At 44.8% G+C, this 23774-nt stretch overlaps 1 protein-coding gene across 7 annotated transcripts in view; it reads right to left on the bottom strand.

The window, feature by feature from the left end:
• The window catches only part of Osbpl3 (oxysterol binding protein like 3), a 164377-nt gene that overhangs the window by 128311 nt on the left and 12292 nt on the right, over positions 1–23774 (bottom strand). For 6 of the 7 annotated variants that reach the window (XM_029478518.2, XM_029478520.2, XM_029478523.2 and 3 more), the window contains exon 2: positions 8783–8874. The gene's annotated coding sequence lies outside the window, so the exon portion shown is untranslated. Of the gene's footprint in view, positions 1–702; positions 1335–8782; positions 8875–23774 lie in introns of those variants that run through there. The other variant, XM_029478522.2, reaches the window with a different exon arrangement.

Genomic DNA, 23774 nt, shown 5'->3' with positions numbered 1-23774 from the left:
ATATAACACTTAATTTATTTCCATTATCTTTCCATGATAAGACATGCACACACACAAGCATAGTGTCCTATCACCTACCCTATGCCGTGTCTCATCAGTTCTTAAATGTGCATTTTCACATTCTAATGTTTCTAATATAGAATGTGTCATGCCGTTAATGGCCACTATGTCTTCCTAAATCAGCCTATCTAAATCATATCTGGCTGTGTATTTCCCTTCTTAGTGGTAGATGAGTGGTGGTCTCCTAAAAACATATAGTTTTGGTTTACTGATGGCGGTTAGTGAGAATAAACGCTCAGAATGGCCCGTTTCATTTCATCAGTCTTGCTCATTCCAACCGTAGCCACAGTGAGGGGCTCCAAGCAGAAAGCGCTCACCACAGGCCGTGCAGGGTCTCTCTATTTCTTCTCTGGGACAGAGTTGACAACTTAGCTAGAAAGCCAACACAGCCCAGAAGCATGGGGACTTAAGTGGCCGCCGAGAGCACAAGGTGACTGAAGACTATGGTATGACTGTAAATGTTCCAGCTCCCATCAAGCAGAGAGAGCAATCAGGGCAGAAGCAGATTGCCAACAGCATCAACCTTCACGGCACACTTGCCATTAACTCTTCTCTGTCCCTGTCACTTCAGCCCTCCTTCCTGGGATCATCTGGAAAAACAAAACAACAACAACAACAACAACAACAACAACAAAACCCTACCTGCACTCGAATCCTTGCTTTGGGTTCCGATTTCATGAAACCAAACAAGGGCAAACTTGGAGGAACCAAAACAAAGCCACAGGCTTAGTCAACTATTTAAAAAGCCATGCCTTAGGAGTCAAAGGTATGCTTGCAAATCAGCTGCCTGGAATTTGAGATCTACTTTCCAAAGAAAGTCTGTTGTAAATTATTAGCTTTTCCCAACAGGCCATAAAACTCATTTACTCTTTTAACTATACAGAGCGCCAACACAAAAGTTCCTAAGGAAGTGGATTATAACTTTGTCACGCCTCGCTTCTTTACCAGGAAACAAAAACAAACAAACACCTTAAATCACACGCATGAGAGAGAGAGGTAAAAGACAGTTCCAAAGGATCAAAAATGCTTGGGTCAATACTCATTTAAGTCATTATAACAACAGAAATCCATGGCAGACAGAAAAAAATGAAGCTCCCCAAAAAGGGAAAAGCAGAGAGAAGGGAGTTAGTTCAGCAAGAAAACGCATCCAATTGCTGACAATGATAGGACAGAGGAACAGACAGACAGCAAGTAAGAACAGGTCTGTTCTGCTGGACTTAGCAAGGTTATAGACCCTGGACCTCAAGTCACTACAAAGCACAGCTTGAAGTTAATGTGAAAGCTAACAGTCAAGTCACAAAATCACAGGCATCTGAGTTGAAAAAGCCTCCTCAGCTTCATATTATATAAGACTCACATTTCTATGTCTGTGGGGAGTGAACCCAGGGCCTGGAATACAGTAGTTATGTGCTTCGTCCTGAGCTACAACCCAAGTTCTCTTAGAACTTTATTAATAAAGCTGTATGAACACGCCCCACAAATACCACCCGCTCACTAATAATCAACAGTGTTTCCCTATGAAACCCAAATGAAAAGATTTTACTTATTTGTGTGTGTGTGTGTGTGTTGGGGGTAGGGGCGAACAGGATCCAGAAGAGGACACTGAGGCTCCAAAATTCAATTTAAAACAAAACAAAACAAAACAAACCTCTCTAATACCAATTTCCAACGCTTGTGGCTCCAGGAGGTAGAATGTGGAGAAGACAGAGATGAAGACCTCTGAGACTAGGGAAATATCAGAATCTCATGTGAACTGCTTTCCAATGGCCTAGTATAAATTCACCCTCAGGTGGTTTCCTTCTCGGGTTTCTGAGCAAACATAAAAGTACGTTATGAATAAATTATGAATAAAGAATGAATACTGAGGGCCAGAGAGATAGCTCCGTGGTTAAGAGAACTGGATGCTCTCCCAGAGGACCCAAGTTCAAATCTCAGCACCCACATGGTAGCTCATAACTATCTGTGACCCCAGTTGCAGAAAATCCAACATCCTCTTCTGGCATGTCTAAAATAACACACAGAGAAAGACTCATACACATAAAATAAAATAGTAATTAAAAAATTTATATTGAACTTGCATGTATCCCTTCTGGTTAGCGAGGGTGCACAATAAAGGCGAACCAAAAATCACACTAATGTTAAATACATGAATGTATGTAAGTCCATTACTGTGAATGCAGCATAAAATATAAACACATCATGAAACTTGGTACACAAAAGCCAACGTTAGCACTCATTATTAAGAGTACACATGTACGTTCTTGGGTTTTTTGGTTTGTTGTTGTTTTGCCCAGAAAGTGTTGAGCTCAGAAAGAAAATATTATTTACTTCCAGGTTAAAAAAAAAAAAAAGACCCAGAGGGGGATGCCTGCATGGATAACCCCTCACGGTTTGCAAGAGACTCTTCCTAGTCATTTGGTCTAAACAAACAAAACTAGGCAGGGACAAACTTTAAACACAGGCCTGCTGCCTGGCATGCAATCTCTAGATCAGCTAGGAAACCCGCAGCACGAGCGGCACCAGTGAATGCATGCTGCCAGAGATCTCACGTGTTTTCATCTTCTAAACTGAAGCCTCGTTGTATTCTGATGCCAATGAGAATGGAGGGAGCCATGGGACTCTTGGTGGCAACACTACTTTTGGGTGCTATTAAGTGGACTGTATCACAAAGCTATGAAAAAGAAGCACAGGAGAGAACATGGAGGGCCCTCCTCTGGGTTACTTCAAACATTGAACAAGGAGCTCAGACAGGACTAGTGTCTTGCAGACACTTGAACCACTCAGATACCAGAATGATACATATAGTTCTATTCCGAGAGGTTAGTAACCGATGAGCTAAGAAATTTAGCAGAACTTAAGTAGGCCACCTTTGGTCTGGGGAAGCTGAATGAAGTCCAGGAGGCTCAAGATTTAGCCAGGGATAAATCCACCACTAGCCAAGTATCCACTAGCCACAACAGCTCTTATCGAGTCTTGAGATAATCCATAGGGTACCCTGGCAACATCAGATAGTATATCCTATGTTTTCATGTCCCAACTAGTTATTTTTAGTATCTTTGAAGAATAAGCTGAAAGTAGATGATCGTTGTTCTTACAGGAGCCACCTCAGAACATAAAGTGCTCAAATTATTCCCCCAGTACAATGCAATTCATGGAACAATCCTATAACGTCCTAAACTCTGTGCGTTGCATCTACATGATAAAGAATAAGGTTAGCTCACATCAGGGATCCCAGGCCAGGACAATATGCAGCCATTAGATGAAACTATAAATAAGAACTCACCAACCCTCTCCAACCTCCCCTCAATGCTCTGGCCTTTCTAGACATCATACTCTTAGACTACTTCCCTTCAGCACTCCAGTGGCTCAGACAACCGTCTGTGACTGCATTCCTGAGATGCAGCCATTGTCAGCTTGCCTGAAGAGTTAGTGCCTGTCTTTCCAAACTGAATGACTCTTCCTCTGACTTTATAGGAAAATAATGCCAGCAGGTTCTTAGTTCCGTCTCTGCAGGAAAGGCTGCTCTGAAGTTGAGCTTAAATGCCTTCTATTAAAGAACTGAGTGTCCGCTGAATGACAGCCAAGACATCTATTATTCCTTTTAAATAGACACTTACTAAGCAAGTGCTGGTTATGCCTCTCCATACAAAAACCAAATAGATTCTCAGAAGAAAATAACAAGAGAATTAAGCACATTAGGAGACAAAGAGCAGTTCAGAGCCACTGGATAAAAAAGGGTGCTAGGAGGCAGAGGCAGGTGGATTTCTGAGTTCGAGGCCAGCCTGGTCTACAGAGTGAGTTCCAGGAAAGCCAGGGCTACACAGAGAAACCCTGTCTCGAAAAACCAAAAAAAAAAAAGGGTGCTAGGGACTGAGGGGGACAGGGGGGCTTGCATATGCTAACTACTTGCTCCTCCCCTCAGCAACATCACTGCTTCCCGGAGTTCCCTTTAAAGGGGAAGCAGAAGATGTATAGTCACAGACTATTTCAGGCCCTAACACAATGCAGATACTCAATAAATGTTATATGAACAAACACAAAGACAGATGGAGTGGATGAACGAAAGGAAACACCAAGTCACTCTAGACCAAGACAATAAGACTCCATTTAAAAACAGCCAGTGTCACCTGACACTGCTTTAAATGTCCTATGGCATGACCTAGGGCATAGCACATGCATCCAGGCTGGAGACAAGACAGCTCACAAAGGAGATACTCTTCATGCCAATCAATGTGAGAGCCAAGAGAGAAGAACTGCCAGGGGGTGGGGGTAGGGGAGGGGGGTTCCGCAGGTGCTGAGCACTCTCCGAGAAGAGGTGTGGGAATGGAGTCTCAGGCAGCTGCATGAAGTTTCTGTCCATAAAACGCATCTCTTCACTTTCACGGCATTTATCCCACTCCACTTTATCCAAAAAACTACAGATTTCATGGGAAACAAATTAACAATTGTTCAAGTGCTCAGTGACTCAGGTGACACACATTCCCCACATGCTGCTCTGCTGAGCCATCTGTCTACCCAAACACTCAGGTTTATCACTGTTATTATTATTACTCAAATTAAAGTATCTTTAGACTTGAAATTATCATTCCCTCCATCAAAAGAAAGTTATCTTTTAATCCTTTCTCCATAAGGATATCAAATCCCACGGTAAGTCATCAAACCAAAACAGCTCTAAACCACCTGCAGAACGATGGAGATGGAGGCTTTATAGCTACTAATATGCTAAGAGCCAGTTACATGCCTTGAATGCACATAAACACCCACTAGAGTAACACACTTAGCCTGGGCATATCGGCTGCAAAGAAAGTATTTAGATAAGCAAGTGCTCTCTCCGCTCCAAGTATATGAAGTCAGTACTGTTGGCCAGTCACTCTTGTAGCACAAACAAACAAACCAACGAGAGAGGGTGTGTTATGGTTTGAGGATGAAATGTGCCCCAATAAGGTCAGAGTTTGAGCAGTTGGTCTTACTATTTTAGGAAGTCATGGATCCTCTGGGATATAGTAGTGTAAGATGCTAAGGGGTTTGGGTAAAAGATTTGGAAGGTTATGCCTGCCTCTGACTCCAGGCTAGAGCTCTGTGATTCTTGGTTAGACAGACATGAGCAAGCCACCAGGGGAGACTCCCACCACCATGCCTCCTACTCCATGATAAATCCCCCAAAACCATGAGTAAACCCATCCTCCCTTAAGTTGCTACTGCGTGTATTTTGTCTCAGTAATGAGAAAAGAACTGTGGTTATTTGAAAGAACGTCCCCCAAAGATTCAGGCTTTTGAGCACTTTGTCCCCAGCTGGTGGAACTATCTGGAGAAGTCCAGAAGCTGCAGAGGCACATCAGGGGACAGTGTGCTCTCTCTGCTTTGTGCTTGTTGTAAAAGATGTGCTTTCTCAGCCCCCTGCTCCTGCCTATACCTGCTGCTGCTGCTGGCTGCCATGCTTCCTGGCCAAGATGAACACTCATCTCTATGGAACCATGCGCCCAAACTCAACCTTTCTTTAAGTTTCTTTGGTCATGGTGTTTTATCATAGCAGCAGAAAAGTAACTGATACAGCAACCAACACAGGGAGAGTGACCGGTTCTCGACCTGTGAGTTTCAACCCTTTCACAGGGGCCCCCTAAGATCATCGGCAAACACAGATCATGAAGTAGCAACAAAAATAATGTTATGATTGAGGATTAAAACATAAGGGAGCTGGGCAGTGGTGGCACACACCTTTAATCCCAGCGCTTGGGAGGCAGAGACAGGCAGATTTCTGAGTTCGAGGCCAGCCTGGTCTACAGAGTGAGTTCCAGGACAGCCAAGGCTATACAGAGAAACCCTGTCTTGGAAAAAAAAAACCCAAAAACAAAAACAAAACAAAAAAACTCCATGAAGAACTGTCTTAAAGAATCACAGCACTAGGAAGGCTGAGACTCAATGCCTTAAAGTCTACCTGATAGTACAGTACAAAGAGCCAAGGGCTAAGACTCAGAAGGTGTAACAATCTAGAAATTCATGTTTCTGCTTTTTAAAGGTCGGCTACTGCAAGCTAACCCGGGGTTTGAGGAGATAGTGAGGGTTATTACTAATGACTGGCATAAAAAGAAGAGAGAACAGACCTACTATGCTTGCCCTGACTTGCTATGTGCAGCTCTCTGTGATGCTATGATACAGCAAGAAGGAGCTGTAAGAGATGCAGGGGACCTGGATTTGATTCCTAGCATCCACATGGCACCTCCCAACCACCTGCAACTCCAGTTCCAAGAGATCTGACACCATCTTCTGGCCTTTGCAGGCAACCAGGCACACATATGGTGTATAGACATACATGTAAGCAAACCACACATGCATAAACATACATGTAGCAAAACACACGTGCACATAAAAAAGGAGAAAAAAATGTCATTCTGTATCTCATGACTGGAAGACTTTAGCAGGAACATAATGACCAAAGAATGTTTCTCTACATTGCAAAGGCAGAGTCAGGCAAGAAACCCCAATACTTCCAGCCCTTGAGAGTTCAAGACCAGCCTGGTCTACATAGAAAGTTCCAAGCTAGCAGAGCAAAACGTGAGAGTCTGTCGCTAAATTAATAATTTAAAAAGTAAGACTTATAAGAGTAGAAGATGCTCTTTAGAGTCTCTGGCAAGAACGTAAGCAGCACCACCTGAACTCTGCTAAAGGGCCTCCCACAGAGTGGGGGTGCGTGCTATGGTGGTAAGGGATGCGATGAGGACAGAAAGGAGGGTATGGCCAGCAACGGGTAAGAAAATATGACCTAAAGTTCTACAATGTGTCTCACACACAAAAAGCCTTATGAGAAGCCAGGTGGTGTGGACCGTGCATACACTGCCAGCATTTAACAGTATATAGGAGGCTTCCAATAAGTTATTTTTAAGTAGAATATTGTAATAAGTTGTTATAACTCCTTTGTGCAAAAAATATTCTTAAAGACAGCAGCAAATTCACCAGCTGATGGTCATCACCAATGAAGCAAAAACCTAGAAATTTCCCACAATCAGAGTGAGCACGTCCCTTCCTGTGTCATCTGAGGACTCTTGTCCTGGGATGCGGTACTGGGACACAGTGTTCGTCAGCAAGACAGTTGTAGTTTCTCTTCTGGACACTCTCCCTGCTTTGGGGCTAGAACACAACCCTCTGGAGAGTGGCCTTGGGGCCTCTGAACTTTTATTTCCTCTACAGGATAATGAGACATTTCCGAGACCTGGGATTGGTTGCTTGAGATCTCTGCTTAAATGATGCTTAGTAGAGAGGCTTTTGACCATCCTAAGTAAAACCGAATGGACTGTCAACTCCTGGTCCCTATATATTCCCAGGTTTCTGGGCTCTTCTTAACATCCTCCATAGAATGCATTAGACCTGACACACTTAACTAATTTGTTTATAATGTGAAGATCACATACTCCTGTTACATTTTCAGGAGCTACAAGGTACTGAACTCACAGCTATATGATCAGCATCTACAGAATGGACGTCCTCCTTTAAACAGCCAACTGCAATGAGCCACAATCATTTAGCAGATCCACTGCTGTGCTGTTTCATTCAAACTAGTTCTTGACCCTACAAAGAAAATCCTGCACGTGTAGCTATGATGCCAGGCTGTTTCCCAACTGCCTCCAACTTACCAACCGGTTTCACCATCTGCAGACTATCAGAGTGTAATTCCCACTTCACATTCCAGAACACTAAGAGGTCCATTTCTATCAAGACCAGGAGCAGCCTCCATGTAAAACACTTTCTGATTCCCCGCAGAATAAGGGTAAACCCCAGCCAACATCTGGATGTGAAATCAACATCTGGGTGAGTCCCACAGTCACTCGGGTACCTGCTTTGTAGTGCTGGGCACTGGGTCTGAAGGCTTCAGTAAAACCTCTCTGAGTGAGAGAAGCACTGCCAAGCCTGCCCCAGGCTGATCACTGGCCCTGCCACACCCCCAGCTAACCAATCCTTTTCTGTTCTTTCCAGGGCCACATAGAGCAGACAAACTTGTTTTGCTCACTAAGCAATCAGGCCAGTCAGACTAGAATATAGCTAAGTTTTACACTAAAATCCTCCACCGTTCTTCTCCACCCTGGTTTTATTCCCCACCTGCTCATCGGATGTAGACATGAAAACTGAAGGATAAAACTGCAGCATCGACTTGTTCACACCTCACAACCACAAAGCCAGCAGGAAGGCACTGACAAGCAACACGCCCCCACCCCCACCCCCACCCTGTAAACAAGTGGTCATGTAATAAAGCAAGTCTCTCCTTAGACCTAAACTGTTCGGATACTTTGCCCGTCCCTGCAATGTGAACTTTCCTTGCATTTTCTGACTTAGCATCTATCTGTCTTAAACTACTTACAGAGTTGCCGTATAGGAATATAACTGTATTCTTCACTGAAGATAGACTATTTTGTTTCTTTATAGGGAACACCTAGCTGTCTGACTCTTCCGTCTTCCAGCCTTCAAGTATCACTTTCTCCTCCTGGTGTCCCTCTTATTGGCTGAAATCCCTTGTTCAGGTGCATCTTCAGTACCTGGTTTGTGATCTGTTCCGCCAGTGAAAGTCTTGGTAAGCTCCTGAGTGCCTCCCCTCCCCACACACAGTTCTGGCTGCTCGTTAGCATAACTGGAATAAGTTACATTCTATCTGCTTTAGCCAGCGCTGTTGAGGGCAAATACCAAATCAGTAGAACTGCCATTAAAGCATTCTAGAAAATTCCAGTGACTATACCTGAATAAGTTCAGTGCTTCTGAAAGAAGGCAGGCAGTATGATCAATGTTGCATGACTCTTTTCTCGTGGTCTTCGCTGACACAGGGCAGACCTGACAAAGAAAAGTGGAAAACAAGAGCCATCACTAGAGCACCCTGAGCTCTAGGAAAGAAACCCTTCCCCAGCAGTGAAGAAGATGACAGCTCTTAACAGACTCCTTGTCCCAATCCACATGTTGCATTAAGCAAGAGCTCATCACGCCTTCAACCACCACTTAATGAATTCCAAGTCTGCTGTTCAGTGCTAATAAGTGTGAAACTCGGCCCTGATGGAGGTTGATGAGCTGAGAGGGAGCCGAGGCGACAACAAGGAGAGCAGACATCGATCCAGAGCACAGCATTAGTTAACAAACCTCCAGGCCTTACTACCATTCGCTCTCAGTTCATTTCACCTAAAGAGTGCTTCAGGGTTTTGTCCTTGGTGCTTTAATTTGTACTTGCTAGATGAAGTTATTACTTGAACAATCCACTTCATGTTCTCAATTAGAGTATCAGCCACTGAAAGATTTCATGCAAATTGTTGTTGTTGTTTTTTAATGGATCAGAGTTTCCTTATCTGAAAAGCAGCAAAAATTGTGGCTTCCTCTGATTACTGTGGAACAATCAAGAGACAGAACGTGCTCTAGCGGATTTTGTAAATGCTACCCGTTTGATGGTCTGCCTGTCACTCAAAGGCAACTGCAATCTCATTCCTTCTTTGCAAGGAAGGGTATGGTTCAGTTATATGTTTTAAAACTGGACACTCTGGTCCTCCAGCCACAGCTCTCCTCTTAGGAAGAAATTAACATAACCTATGCCATCTCTATTTTTTTTTTCGTTTTTCTAGAACAGGGTTTCTCTGTATAGCCCTGGCTGTCCTGGAACTCACTTTGTAGACCAGGCTGGCCTCAAACTCAGAAATCCACCTGCCTCCGCCTCCCAAGTGCTGGGATTAAAGGTGTGCGCCACCACCGCCCAGCTCATCTCTATATTCTCGTGGATTAAAAAAAGTGCATACATTTCCCCTAATTTCTAAACAAATGTACCACACAACGTGCTGTTATCCACATCTTTAGGACTGAACCACAGAGATATGCATGAGACAGGAAACTGTCTCAAGCCTTTATGAGCTCTATGGGAAGCCATTAAAGGAACAGACCACTGTTTCCTTACCACCCTCTCACACCCAGCTATGTGCAGTCTCTACGATCACAGCCTCGGCGGAGGTTACGCTCAGGTGGGAGGTGCATTTGCCCAGGCAGACCAGCTGCATGGAAAGGATGCACATCTTCAACTTAGAAAAATATTTCCAGATTACCCTCCAGAGAGGCTTGAAGCACATGAGCCACTCACTGCCAGCCCTATGTAGGTTACGGCTCCATACATTTATCCGTAATGGAATGAAGGCCAACTCTCCGCCAACGGGAGAGCAGAAAGTTGTGTCTCTGTATCTTAACTGCTTCTTCTTATAAGATTTAAAAAAAAAAGTTCTAGTGTTTTAATTATATAGACCGAGCAGGTTGTATTTATGTACATAACAACAACTAATGAAAAAGGAGAATGAGAATTTGAAAAGGAGTAAGAAAGAGTATAGGGGACGATTTGGATGGAGGAAAGAGAGGGGAGAAATGATGTAATTATGTGATAATCTCAAAAAAATTTTAATTAGTTTCTCAGGGATACTAAGATGGCTCAGTAAAGCGCTTGCCAAGCAAGTGTGAGGAAAGCAAGTGTGAGGATCTGAGTTCGAATCCTACACACTGTCACAGATGCCAGCCAGGCATGGAGGCCATTTGCAACCTCAGAAGTAAAGCCAGGAGAGCAGCACGGCACATTGGTCAGTTAGAATAGACACGCCAGTGAGCTCTGGGTTCACTGTATAAGGGGAGGGTGGTTGAAGAATACAACCCACACACACACACACACACACACACACACACACACGAACACACAATACCACACATATGTATACATGAGAAAAATAGTCTGGTGAGATGCCTCAGCAAGTAACACACTCGCCACACAAGCCTAATGGTCTGAGGTCATCACAGGTTCGTCACATACAGGTGGGAAGAGAACAGACTCCACACATACACCACACATACAACAAATAAACATACCACACATACAACAATAGCAAATCAAATAGGCATGTCTTTTCAAGGAAATTCATACCATACTCTGCCACCTTCTTCCTCTAGATCCCCCTACACCCAGTAGCCATACTGAGTGGATGAGACTTCTGGGAAAGCGCCTTCTCTCCCACTTCCATTTACAAAAGTGCCTCGGAATCAGATGGGCAGGCATGTCAGGTGGTTATGCAACCCTGTTGTCTCCTCCCCTCCCTCTGGACCCCAGGGCAGTCTCCAGAGCTCCATGACAGCATCACCAGTATCCTCGTCTAAGCTCCCTGGAGATCAAGGCTGTTTCCTGAAGCATCCTCCACTGTGTCCAGGATCCTCACTCCAGTGTGAGATGGCAGACTGGTGAAAAGAATGAGTTCATAACTGTATACATATTCTTTTTTAAAATATTTGTTTTATTGTGTATACATGCCACATGTGTGTGTGTATATATATACATGCCACATGTGTACACATGTTTGTGGGTGGATGAGAAAGCCAAGGGGGTGTCAGATCCCTGGAGCTGGAGTTAACAGGCATTTGTGAACTATGTGACATGGGTGCTGGGTACTGATCTCAGATCCTCTGGAAGAACAATAAATGCCCTGAACTACTGAGCCATCTCTCCATCCCTCATGAATATGTGTTCTCACATGTCCCAAACAACACTACAAATCTAGTGATGAGAAAAGTCAGATGGAGCTCTAGGGACCCATGGTCCTGACAAATCTTACCTGAGTCACTGTCCTCACATTGGCTGGGACTTAAATGACTAAAAGGTGTAACTGAGATCAAAATATCTCCTAAACCACTGTACTAAGGCACAGTAATTCTACAAAAAGATCACCAACTTCTTTACTAAAGCAAGGTCTTGAAACTTAACAAGACATGGTTAAACCATGGCTAGGCTGGCTGAAAAGAAACTGGACAGGCATTAACAATCACCCTCGCTGAGCCACAGAAACACTCTGTGCTACTGGAGGATATGTACGCCAGCCCAGCCACCAGTCGACCCTGTTTAGAGGAACATACTTGAACCTGTGGCTAACAACTCTATCACTAGGTATGTACTTGTATAGTCACCAAAGCAAGGTCCAGGAATACTCACAGCCACACGAATCAGCAGTGGCACCCCAGGGGGAAACCCTACACTTGTCAGTCGTAGAATGGGCACACTGTCATAGCAGCAGACAACAGAATTCTAACAGCATGCAGACTGAACAAATGGCAATGGCATACCGAAACACACACGGAGACACACACCAAAACACACAGAAAGAGACATACCGAGGCACAGAGTGAGCCCACAGCGCATCCAGTTTACATCCCTGGTGCAAGACCAAGCAAGGCTGACCAGAGAGTGGAGCTTCTGAAATGTTAATCATGTTCTGCTTCTCAATCTGGAAAACTGGTCACAGAGATGCATCCAGCTTGTGAAAGCTCAACGAGCCAGATAGCAGGTTTTTCATACTTTTCTGCATGGATGTTCCAGTCAATGAAAATTTTACCTAAATAACGGGAACTAGGCTAACTCTCTAGCAAAGAGAATATGTTCTCTTTGAAATGACTTTCATGAATAGATGTTTTTAAAATGCTGTGGTGACTGTCACCCACCTGCAAAAATGAATTGACTTATACTACTATGACCAAGAGACTACCATTGTCAAGAGATGTCACACAAAGTGACTTTTTTCTAACTTTTGAAAAACAGCAAGAGTCACAAATGGCACTCAATTTTTTTATTAAGAAACAAGATGACCAGCCAGGCAGTTGTGACACATACCTTTAATCCCAGCACTTGGGAGGCAGAGGCTGATAGATCTCTGTGAGTTCGAGGCCAGCCTGGTTGGACTACAGCGAAAGTTCCAGGAAAGCCAAGACAACACAGGAAACCCTGTCTTGAAATACCAAAAAGAAAAAAGAAAAAGAAAAAAGAAACAAAAGAAACAAAGAAACAAAATGACCAAAGGAGATGGGCTACTAAGTAATGGTGGTAGAAAAAAGATGAGAAGAAAATACCAGCCTTAAAATGTTACTAAACTAGCTTTCACTCTTTAGAAACATCTTTTGTTGAACTACCAAGAAAAAACAACTATTTTTTTCCACTGCAGATATATGCCTCCACACCTAGCTTTCCCCAATATTATTTTAAAGCGCCATGCAACAGAGAAAGAAAGAATGTGCCCGAGGCAGTGATAATCATTGGCAAGCGCAGGTGTCTGAACAGAGGGAAGCTAAGGGAAATGAAACACAAATCCTTCCACCTCATTAGGGTTCTAAAAATAGTCTCAAAATATAAAGGCATGGGAGCCGCATAAATGAATGAGAAATTTAATCAAAGGGGGTTTTGTGAATCTTGACCACAGCCCAGACACAATTATTTTGAAGATTAAAAAAGGAAAAAAACAAAAAACAAAACAAGAAGACATGATGCTATGAACCAGGCCAGCAGGGCTTAAAATAAGCAGAGAATTGGGACAACACAAAATCAATACAATGGTAGTGAGGACAGAATTTTTTTTTTAAGATTGTTCATACTTAGCTAGGAAATATAGAAATAATGGGCGCTCTGAGGCCATGAACAGACCCAAAGGCTTATCTCTTCTAACTAGGTGTTAATTCTTTCTGAATTGGATTCCCACAGGACTCAGGAGGGGAGAAATGAACAAAACTCGAGCATCCTGGCAACCACCAGGAGGAGGTAGCCCTCCACTTCCTACTGTACTAGAAGACAGTAAGCCTTGGACTCCTCCTTCCAACTCCCATTGGTCAACGGACCGACTCCTTCCAACACCCATTGGTCAATGGACCAAACTGGCTCTGTGTGGAGGCATCCCCAAGTGGGTGTCACCCCAGAAAGAAGATGTAGCTATAGCTTTAGTTACAGTCCTTGGTATCACCTTGTCTCTGTCACTAAGAGGCAGTGACATTTGCAGAAAGAAGAAACAACAAGGAAAACCAAAATATTTAAACTGCCAAACTGTACAGTGTTATGAAATCCTGAACTGAGAATTCTTGGTTCCTGTACGTTCCTAACCTAGTGATCTACACTAAACACGTTATGGAAGGAAAGACTTGAAGTTACATTCCTTCTGTCAATAGCAAGTATCTGTCACAACCACAAATGACCTGCAAACACTCCATTCTGATACTTCTGCCTCAGTCTTTCCTTAGTTCTATAGGACACACATGACCCTTGCCTGGCAAGTAACCTCCGTGATAATCCTGGTCCCAACAATTTGGATTAGACCCATGACCCAGGCAACAAATCAACAGACGACCAACACCGACGGATGCGACCGTTGCTCCCGTGTGCTAAGAGGCACTTAAGAGGGCAAAGCCTGCCCGAGACAAACCCAGATGAAAACAGACAGTCTGTGGCAGCAAACGGGACAGCAGAGCTCGGGCTCTGAAGCCAATCTTACCCTGCATGGTTTCTCTGTACAGCCCTGGCCTTCCTGGAACTCACTCTGTCGACTCAGAGATCTGCCTGCCTCTGCTTCCTGAGTGCTACAACTGAGAATTTCTTAGCAACATAAACCAAACACTTTTTTTTTATTGTTCTGACACTAAATGGATGTCTGTCATTTGCAAACAAATGGCCTCAGACATTATTGCTTCCTCGTTCTTTCAAAACTTTTAAAGGATTAGTTTTTCAGCCAGATAGCCCACACCTGATTATAAATATAAATAAAATAAAAATATAAATAAAATAAATAGAATCTTCTGAAATGAAGAAAATCAATATCAAATGGGCCTGCCTTGTGTTAGCCTCTGAATCTGAGGAGCTTCCGGGTGGCTATATTATTTCCTCACTAAAAAAAAAAAAGTTGGGGGCTGGAGAGATGGTTCAGAGGTTAAGAACAGGGACTGCTCTCCCAGAGGATCAGGGTTCAATTCCTAGCACCCACGTGGTAGCACACAACCATCTTTGATCCAAGGTCCAAGGGATCTGAAGCCTTCTCCTGGCCTCTGCCAGGCACTTAAAGGCAAAACACACATACACATGAAATTTAATTTAAATTTAAAACAGGAAAGTGTCCCGGGTATAATGGTTATTTATGCCTGATCCTAATACCAAGCTGCTTCAGGTCTGAGAACACTGAATGTGCATCTGCTCAATTCAGCGCTGGTGGCTCTCTGAGGTTCGCTGGATGAAGTCAGAAGGGTTTGCTGTGCGCATTTACATCTCTCCTGAAGTCACCCTCTTTGGTGGAAAGGAGATGCGCTCAAAAGAATACGCTAGAATCCAAAACATTTCTTTGGCCCACCTGCCCAGGGAAGCCAGGCCAGTCATGTAGGCAAGCCTGCTCCATGTGCTTCAGTATCGCAACGTGTTCACATTATAAAATCCTGTTCAGGCCAGACAGCACACATCTATCTCAGCTGCCTCCACAGAGAACGCACCAGCAGCTCTTTCTCTGCCAACCCTGCCCTGGGCACATGCAGGGGAATTCACATCTGAATATCTCACACAACAACCTGGAAGAGACGGTGCTTGGCTGAACCTGGTCCTCAGTGGGGACATCGGCTCATACTCAGTTGTAGGAGGGGTCAAAGATAAAGTCCTAGCTACATGAGAATGGTCTTAGCTAAACTGCCTCTTCTTTGAGAGGTCCACTTTTCTCTTTAACATGGGATGGGGGCAAACAGATCAGTGGTTGTCACGGTGGGTCATGATCCAGGTGGCAGGTGGTAAAGCAGACTTGATGAACCAGGACCAACTTTACAGCCAGATGACACAGAGTGCACAAGGTGAACCTGGAGCACCTTGTAGTGCCAGGAAATACACCAGTAAGGAAGATCACATGATGAGGTCACATGATGGACTTATGTCAAAGGCAGTGGGAGCCAGGTGATGAGGTTCCTCATGGCTGAAATCGGGACAACGGACAGACAGTACACCCACCCTGTACTCCCAGACTAGAACCTCAAGTAGAAAATAAACACCTGTGTGTTCACAGGGATGTATAATAAGTAAGTATTAAGTAGTGGAATGAATGAATGGTAAATAAATAAATAGGAAGAAGGGAGAGAGAAATCTTTCACACAGTCATGACTCTTAGCTAGATCCTCTATCCTTTAGGAGGTAAAACACGACTCCACTTCTTCAGGATGCAACAGGAACACAAGCTCTGTTCATGGCATCACATGCCCTCCTCAGGGCATCATGGAAAGCCACTTCTTCCTCAGATGCGAAAGCATCATCAAATCCCAGTAGCAGCCACTCTATAAAACACATCGCCACGCCCCTCTCAACGCTTGAAAGTCGGGCTTTGGGAGTGGTTCCATCATAAAAATAGCCCCTTCCAAATGGATCTTTAAAGGATTTCCAAGAGTAGATTCTCTGGAATCTACCACTGTGTGAGGGGTCGGTAAGAAGCCACACCGGATGTCAGCACCTGGATCCTGGCTATCCCCTCCTCCCAAATTGTACAAGGATAAACTTCTCCTCTTTGTAAATAAGTTGATCTCTGTGTGCTCCACACACACATTTGCCTGCTCTTTTGCCAAGGTCAGGGGTCAATAGCAGATGCCTTCCTCAATTATTCTCCATGTTATTTTTGAGATAGCGTATCTCACTGAGCATGGAGCTCATGGATTCTGCTGGGCTGGATGGCCAGTGAAACCCTGGGATCTAATTCTCAGAAGCTCCGGGAATACAGGCACGAATCACTCCATACAATTTTTACATGAGTATCTAGGGTCCAAATACAGGTCCTCGTGTTTAAACAGCAAGCACTTTTGTAACTGAACCACTCCTGGTCTAGAATCATATCTAAGCACTGGCTGGCCTTCCAGAGGATCCAGGTTCAATTCCCAATACCCACATGGAGACTTAACACCCTCCCATAGGGTTCAATGCCCTCTTCCTGACCTTTGAAGGCATCCATTACACACATGGTGCAAAGACATATGTGCAGACAAACACCCATACAGACAAGATAAATTTTTTAATTCATAATTAATTAATTAACCTAAGGTTTTCAGTTCGAGCATCACAACACACACAAAGACACCTGAGAAACTGTCTCAGCCAAAAGGATAATTTAGCATAATAGGAAAAGCTGGTTGGGACTCTAGGACAGCAGAAGGACGTTCAGAATTACTATGCCAGCACCAGCTCGATGGTTTGATAAATGGATCATATAACATTAAGATGTTACTACTAAGGAAAACTTGGTTAGGGCAGACAAGGGCTTTCCGTGCTCTCTCCACAACTTTTCTATTGCTCCTAACCCTTCTAAAGTTAGAAGCAATCTTTGTCTGCGCGTGTTGGCAGAGTGTGAATAAGGCACACAAACATGAGTATGGTCTCCATGCTTATGGCGAAAGTTTGAGTTCTACGTCTTATGAGGCTGAAGGGCTGTGACTGCACAGCTCAACCCAGCATAGACACTCACCCCCAGGGGGAGTCGTTCATCTACTCTCCAGGCCCTTTTCCTCACAGCCCTTCAATAAAGTTAGTTCACATCCTGTCTCAGGGTTATCTTATTGTTCTGAGTAGCAGTGTGTTTTATTGGCATGACAGAACACTATCAGCAAAAGCAGGGGTTAATTCAGCAAACAGCTCAGCATCACAGTCTATTATCCAAGGAAGTCAGGGAAGAAACTCCAAGCAGAAACCTGGAAGGAGGCAGGAACGGACACAGAGGCCATGGAGGATGCTGCTTACTGGCTTGCTCCATGGCTTGCTCAGCCTGCTTTCTTATAGACCCAGAACCATTAGTCCAGGGGTGCTGTTTGCTCAGTGGGCTGGGACCACGCAAATCAATCACTAATCAGGAAAATGCTCCCCACAGACCCATCTTGTGGGGGCCATTTCCTCCTCAAATGAAGCTATTTGTTCTGGAATGTTTCTAGCCTGTGTCAGGTTGACATAAAAGTAGCCAGCACAATGCTGTTTGTCAGCTTTCCATTAATGTGAAGGAGGAGAAATGAGAAAAGCCACTGAGAAGGCAGAGGAGTTTCCACAGTCACTTAGCACATGTGACTTCAAGCCAGTGGCAGCACAACATAGCGTGATAGTGGACGTGTGTGGCACAGGAAGCCTGTTCACCTTGTGGTAGCCAGAAAGCAAAAGAGACAAGCAGCAGCCCTGCAGGATGAAATATTTCAATCTGGGAGGAAACTGCTACACAAGACTCGGCGCCTTCCTCCAGCTCTCACATTCTTTCTGTCCCATCTTCTTCAATGATCCCTGAGCCTTGGAGGGGATGACTATAGACATCCATCCACCTATGACTAAGAAACAGGCTACCACATCATAGTAACAGCCACTTGATCTCAGGAGCTCCCCAGTGGTTATGAGAGAGGCTGATAATGGGCGTAAACACAAGTTTAGAAGGCAATTTGACAGGCACATCACATCCATCAAAAAAAAAAAAAATGCAGAAGTTGCTTCCCCAGAGGAACCTTTGACCTCCCTAGCCATAGGTTTTGTTCTGGCTCCCAGTACTAGGCTTGAATCTGGTTTTGTGCAGCTGGCCTTAGATCCAATCAGAAGGATGTTGGTCTGACCCACAACAGCCAAGCCACTATTGCACAAGCAGGCACATGCAATCTTGTGTGTTGGTATTTTTAGTACACAAAGTTCATACCCAAGCAGGAATGTTGTTGACAGTTCACCTGCAGCTGGCACAGCCCCCTCTGGCACTATGAATACCAGTCAGCAGGACGCAAGTTTCCAGTTCAGACCCAGCTTAATTTCTCCAAGCAAGGATGTGCAGTGTCTTCAGCAATAGGGTCTGGCATCCAACCAGGAGTTGAAAGGAGTGAGGTCTAATACAACAGGGACAGGTTCCATCCATTTGTATCACTTGCTTCCTCCAAAGATCAAGGTCAGGTACAAAGCATAGTGTAATGGCTACTCCTGGTTGCCAATTTGACTATATCTGGAATGAACTACAGTACAGGATTGGAAGGGCTCACCTGTGATCCAGATCTTGAGGCTGAAGACACAAGTTCCTGACCTGGATCTTGATATGGAGATCTTGAGTGGTAGTGGCCATGAAAAGCTTAAGCCCAGGCAAGGTAGTACACACCTTTAATATCAGGAGACTAAGGCAAGGAGATCTCTGAGTTCAAGGTCAGCCTGGGACCAGGCAAGTCCCAGATCCAGGCGTGGTGGGTGGTACACACCTTTAATCTGGGCCACACCTTCTGCTGGAGGCCTACATAACAACTTTGGAAGAAGGAAGATTCATTCTTTTACTGCTTGCAGTTACTTGCCAGCACATCTGTAGGAACCTACTTCTACCGAAGACCAGCTGAAACAACTAGCCTTGTGGGACTGAGCAACTACTAGATTCCTGGACTTCCCATTCACAGCTGACCATTGTTGGGTTAGCTGGACTACAGACTGTAAGTCATCACAATAGATTCCCCGAATACAGAGAGACATTTCATAAGTTCTACGACTCTAGAGAACCCTGACTAATACACATAGATAGGAGGTGCTAACTTAATTTGTTCTCTGTAATCCTTGGCGATTCTCTCTGAACTATTATGTTTACATGACCTGAAGCCTGTTCGGGGAGCCTCCCTACATTTCTCCACACCTGATCAACTCAGTGGATTTGACTTAGTCTGCTCAGACATACTCAAGGCCAAAGGTAAATGTGGCCCTGCTTTCCTGCTGCACCTCTGGCTCAGTAGGTCAGAGTGTCCCTGGGTTGGCACATGCCTCTGGCCTCCCCATTCACCATCCCTGGCTGTTGGGGCAGTTCTAGCTGGGCTAACAGTCTACACCCCTAGCATTATCTTTTGCTGGAGGAAAGTGTCCCCTCCTTGGTCTGGGGGATTACCCACTCCTGGGACAGGCTTGCTGTGCTTCATCTGTATTCTGTCAAGGATGTCTTCTCCTTAGGCAGATGCTCCTTAGCACACAATGCCTTTCTATCAGATTTTTCCTTAGCAACCCTAGTTCAACATAAATCCTGCCACATACTTTACCTTTTAATGATCTCCTCTGGGTGGCTCTTACTTTGAAGACACTCCTCACATGCTGTTCTAAGTCACTGACATTTGCCAAAGCCTTTCCTGCTTTATAAAGATCTTGTTCCACCAAAGGACTCAGCCATTAAAGCTTGATACTAGCCTTGAGATCCCTTCTGAATCAACCTTTGTTTAACTCCTCTGTAAACAGAGTTCTGTCTGGCCCAGTGAGCTAGGGTTCAAATACAGCCAACACCTGACCCTCCTCAATGGCCCTCCAGCTCCGGATATTTATGGGGGCTTCCAAATGCTCCTAATGGCTTTGATAAGCCAGTCTATCGGGGATTGCTCTTTTTCATACTATCTCGGGTTATACAGCCTTTGCCTTAAGGAGAGGATGGGACGTTCCATTACTTAGTTTTTCTGCCTCCACAGCAGTTAGACTGATCCCACCAGCTCCTGTGTCCCTCAGCCTCAAAGGTCAGGCTCTTTCACTTCTTGTTGAAAAGTCTTCCCTAATGCTAGCAATTCAAGTGCTAACAATTTCCTGATACAACATTAATGGTAGATTACAGATTTTTCCTCTCTTTTTCTACTAAAGGTTGGATTTATCTTTTAGTGCTTTTACCACCTCTCCTTCCTGTTTATCTAATTTAGTTGCTAAATCAGGAGCTAACAGAGAATACTGGCTACATCTCTCTTTCTTGTTGCAACTACACCTTTACACAACAAGCTCCTGCCTGGCCGCCATCTTGGCCTCAGGTACATTTCTAACTAAGCACAACACTGGCCAGGCAGCCTCCTCGGCTGCACTAACCTTAAAGACTGTAACATTTCCTCTACCTTTTTTAACTGTTTTCAGGGTGTCTCCACATTCACACAGGGAACTCCATTCATCTAGCTGGCATGCCATTTATACCACACAGATGAAGGCTGCTATTCTGAGACTGCCTCCCACAGACACTCCTAATCCTGATGGCTCGGCCTTACTTGTATGCCTCACTACCTACTGCAAGAACCATATAACCACTCTTATAGCGCAAAGGCACAAGAACACCCACCATCCAGGAAATGACAACTGTATTGGAATTTCCTCCAGGGAAGCTCCATCTCGGGCGTCACAACCTCAGTTACAGGCCTTGCTATTCTTATCCAGGACCATGCACTTGCTCTTCCCTAACTCATCTCTGGTTCTATCAGGTCCCTGTCCAGACACCAACTATGGTTCCTGCCCCACTAAACGTGAAAGTCAGATTTGAGAACTGTTGTTGGAAACGCACGCATTTACTCATCCCTGGCAGGGATCCCATACAAGACCATCATAGTCCAACTTGGTGAACCAATGGATTTTATTGGGGCTACTTAAAGGAATATGAGTGAGAGGTTACTTACAGGAGCAGAAACGACTCAAAGACAGCTGCATCACCAAGGCCCAGCCCAGCATGGGTGACAGCTCACATAGCTGCGAACCTGGAACTTATTGCACAGTCAGATTGCAAAGTGTCCAAGTGACTCTTAGAGGCAGCCTGGCTTCTGTTTCTTCTAGGCAACTGGTCTGATCTCCCCTTCTTCTAGGCAGCTGGTCTGCTCTCAAATTCTTTGTAGCTTTTCTCCTCTGAAAATCTTTGTAGATCACCATCACTTCCTCTGGGCGGGACTCTCAACTTTAATTGCTTACTCTGGTAGAGAGGGGCATGGTGGATCTGGTCAGTTTCAGGGACTTCCTGAAACTAGTTTGAGTTGTTTACCTTTCTGCTTCAGGAGCTTCCCAGCAGGATGGAATGTCTCAACCTCAAGGAAGCTGTTACACAACAGATCCACACAATCAATCTTTGAAACTGGTGTTACAATGTTGCTGGGTCTTAGAAGCAGTATATCAGAGAAACTTAGCTCTGTTTCCTAGTCACATGATCCCCTCCTCTAAGCTGGGTCTTTTGCCCAGCTGGCAGTCGCCAAGCTGTTTCCTATGGCTCTTTCACATGTATCAACAGTTGGCTAAGGAGGAGCAGTGCTCAATACCCTTGAGGACATAGGCAGGGCCATGACTTGTAAACCACAGTGCAGGCTACACAGCCACTGCAAGTCCCAGAACCTCACCTCCTAGAGCTTGGATAGCCTAGGACACTCTGGCAGTGAAGGAGAGTCTCAGCATCTGTTGCAACTCCACATCGCATTTCACAGAGGAAATCCAAACTCTATCCTATGAGCAAAAGTGTCCACCTACATCTGATCTGCATTGTGACAGGAGCTGGACAGATGCCAGAGAAGCAAAGAGGCTTCTGAGTCCTAACCAAGGTCTAAGGCATGCAGAACTCAAAGGAACAAACCAGTCCTAATGCTCTTCAGGCCCTGAGACTAAAGACTAGAAGAACAGGAATTTCCAGCCATGAGCAGACTACCTTCGGGAAGTCCATACATGCCGTCCTTTTTCTTAATCCTGTTTAGGCCACCACCTTTTCCTCTCTGACTCCTTATTATTGGTATGATCCCTAAGTAATACATGTACAAGGTTAAGATCACTCTGAGTATAGAGCCCTAAGGAACCCACAGTTTGTGCTACTTGCATATGCATGCTTGTAAGATGAGAGACTCACTCATACCAACCCCCTTCTCCTAAGGACAGAGGCGGTCTCTGTGAAACCTACCAGATACAATGTATAAACAATGCACATACATTTATCAACAAATCACCATTCATCAAACTTTGCTTATTCCCATGTAGAATGGTCTAGAGATAGAGCATCCCTTTCATAAACTACTCTCAGGTAAAAACACAAATATACTGCCACACAGGCCAATAAAGCTTCCATCAAACACCAAGTGACTGGGCTGAGTGTGGTAGCACACAATTTTAACCCCCAGCACTCAGAAGGCAAGGGCAGGTGGAGCTCAGTGATTCCAGGGCTAGCCTGGTCAGTTCCAGGCCAGTCCAGGCTACATAGTCTCAAACAAAACAAGGCAACACCAAGAGTCCAGATGTGTAAAAGCCATCTCAGTACCCTTTGTTTCATAGACCACTGCATCATCTAGCTCCCCTTTTATTGTGATTTTTCTGCCTCTTAGTCTCTCTTTTCCACTATAAGCAGTCCTCCAGGAATGTGCTGTCTACCCTTTGCCAGTCTTATTGGGGGAACACACAATCCCATGTTCAAACCATCTGTCGGGGCTCCAGCTGGCTGAGAATTGAACAGCCGTGCACACCCTGGAATTCCTATCAAATCCCACCTCCCAGCTACAAAAGATAACTTGCTTTCCACTGTGGGCCACAGCTATCTTCACCTGAAATGTCTTTCTCTCTCCTTTCTTCCCCATTTTCTGAAATCGCACCCTGCTCTGGGGCCCTGTTCTATCAGCACGTAGTCCAGCAGATTGATCCTGTTTAGAATTAGCCTCCTCCGCTCAAGAGTATACTGGAAACATAATTCCATCTAAACGTTGGTTGTCAGAGCTAAATGTGGCGATGTCCTGTCAGTAAATACAGAGGGCAGCGATTCCTTTTTAGTCGCTACTCCGTAAGACACATGACTATCATTGCGCTGTGTGGTCCTACCCATGTGGCTGGTTTTCCTTGTCCTACCTGACTTTTGGCTTACTGTCCCCAAGGAACAGCATGCATCCTGCTGTCCCTCCTGGGACCTGCCTGAGAGAGACTGGGACCTCCTAGGAACCTCCTCAGCTGTCATAATACCCACTGAACTGCTGACCCAGATAGGGTCACAAGCTTTTCTTCTTTCCCAAGTTGCTACTGAACATTCCATGCTGATAACAGGGCCGGCTAGGCACGTCACAACCAGAAGCACCCTCTCCCCTAAGAGCTTCTGTCTCTGCTCTCCCAGACAGGAACACTGCATCATAGATAACCTACTCATGGAAATGAAACTCTGCAGTGACTCTCTGACTACTTTGGATTCTTT

This window comes from Mus caroli, unplaced genomic scaffold (genome assembly GCF_978045245.1).
Source record: "Mus caroli unplaced genomic scaffold, Mus_caroli_1 scaffold_7, whole genome shotgun sequence".
Taxonomy (NCBI): Eukaryota; Metazoa; Chordata; class Mammalia; order Rodentia; family Muridae; genus Mus; species Mus caroli.
This window is presented reverse-complemented; position numbering and strand designations above follow the sequence as displayed.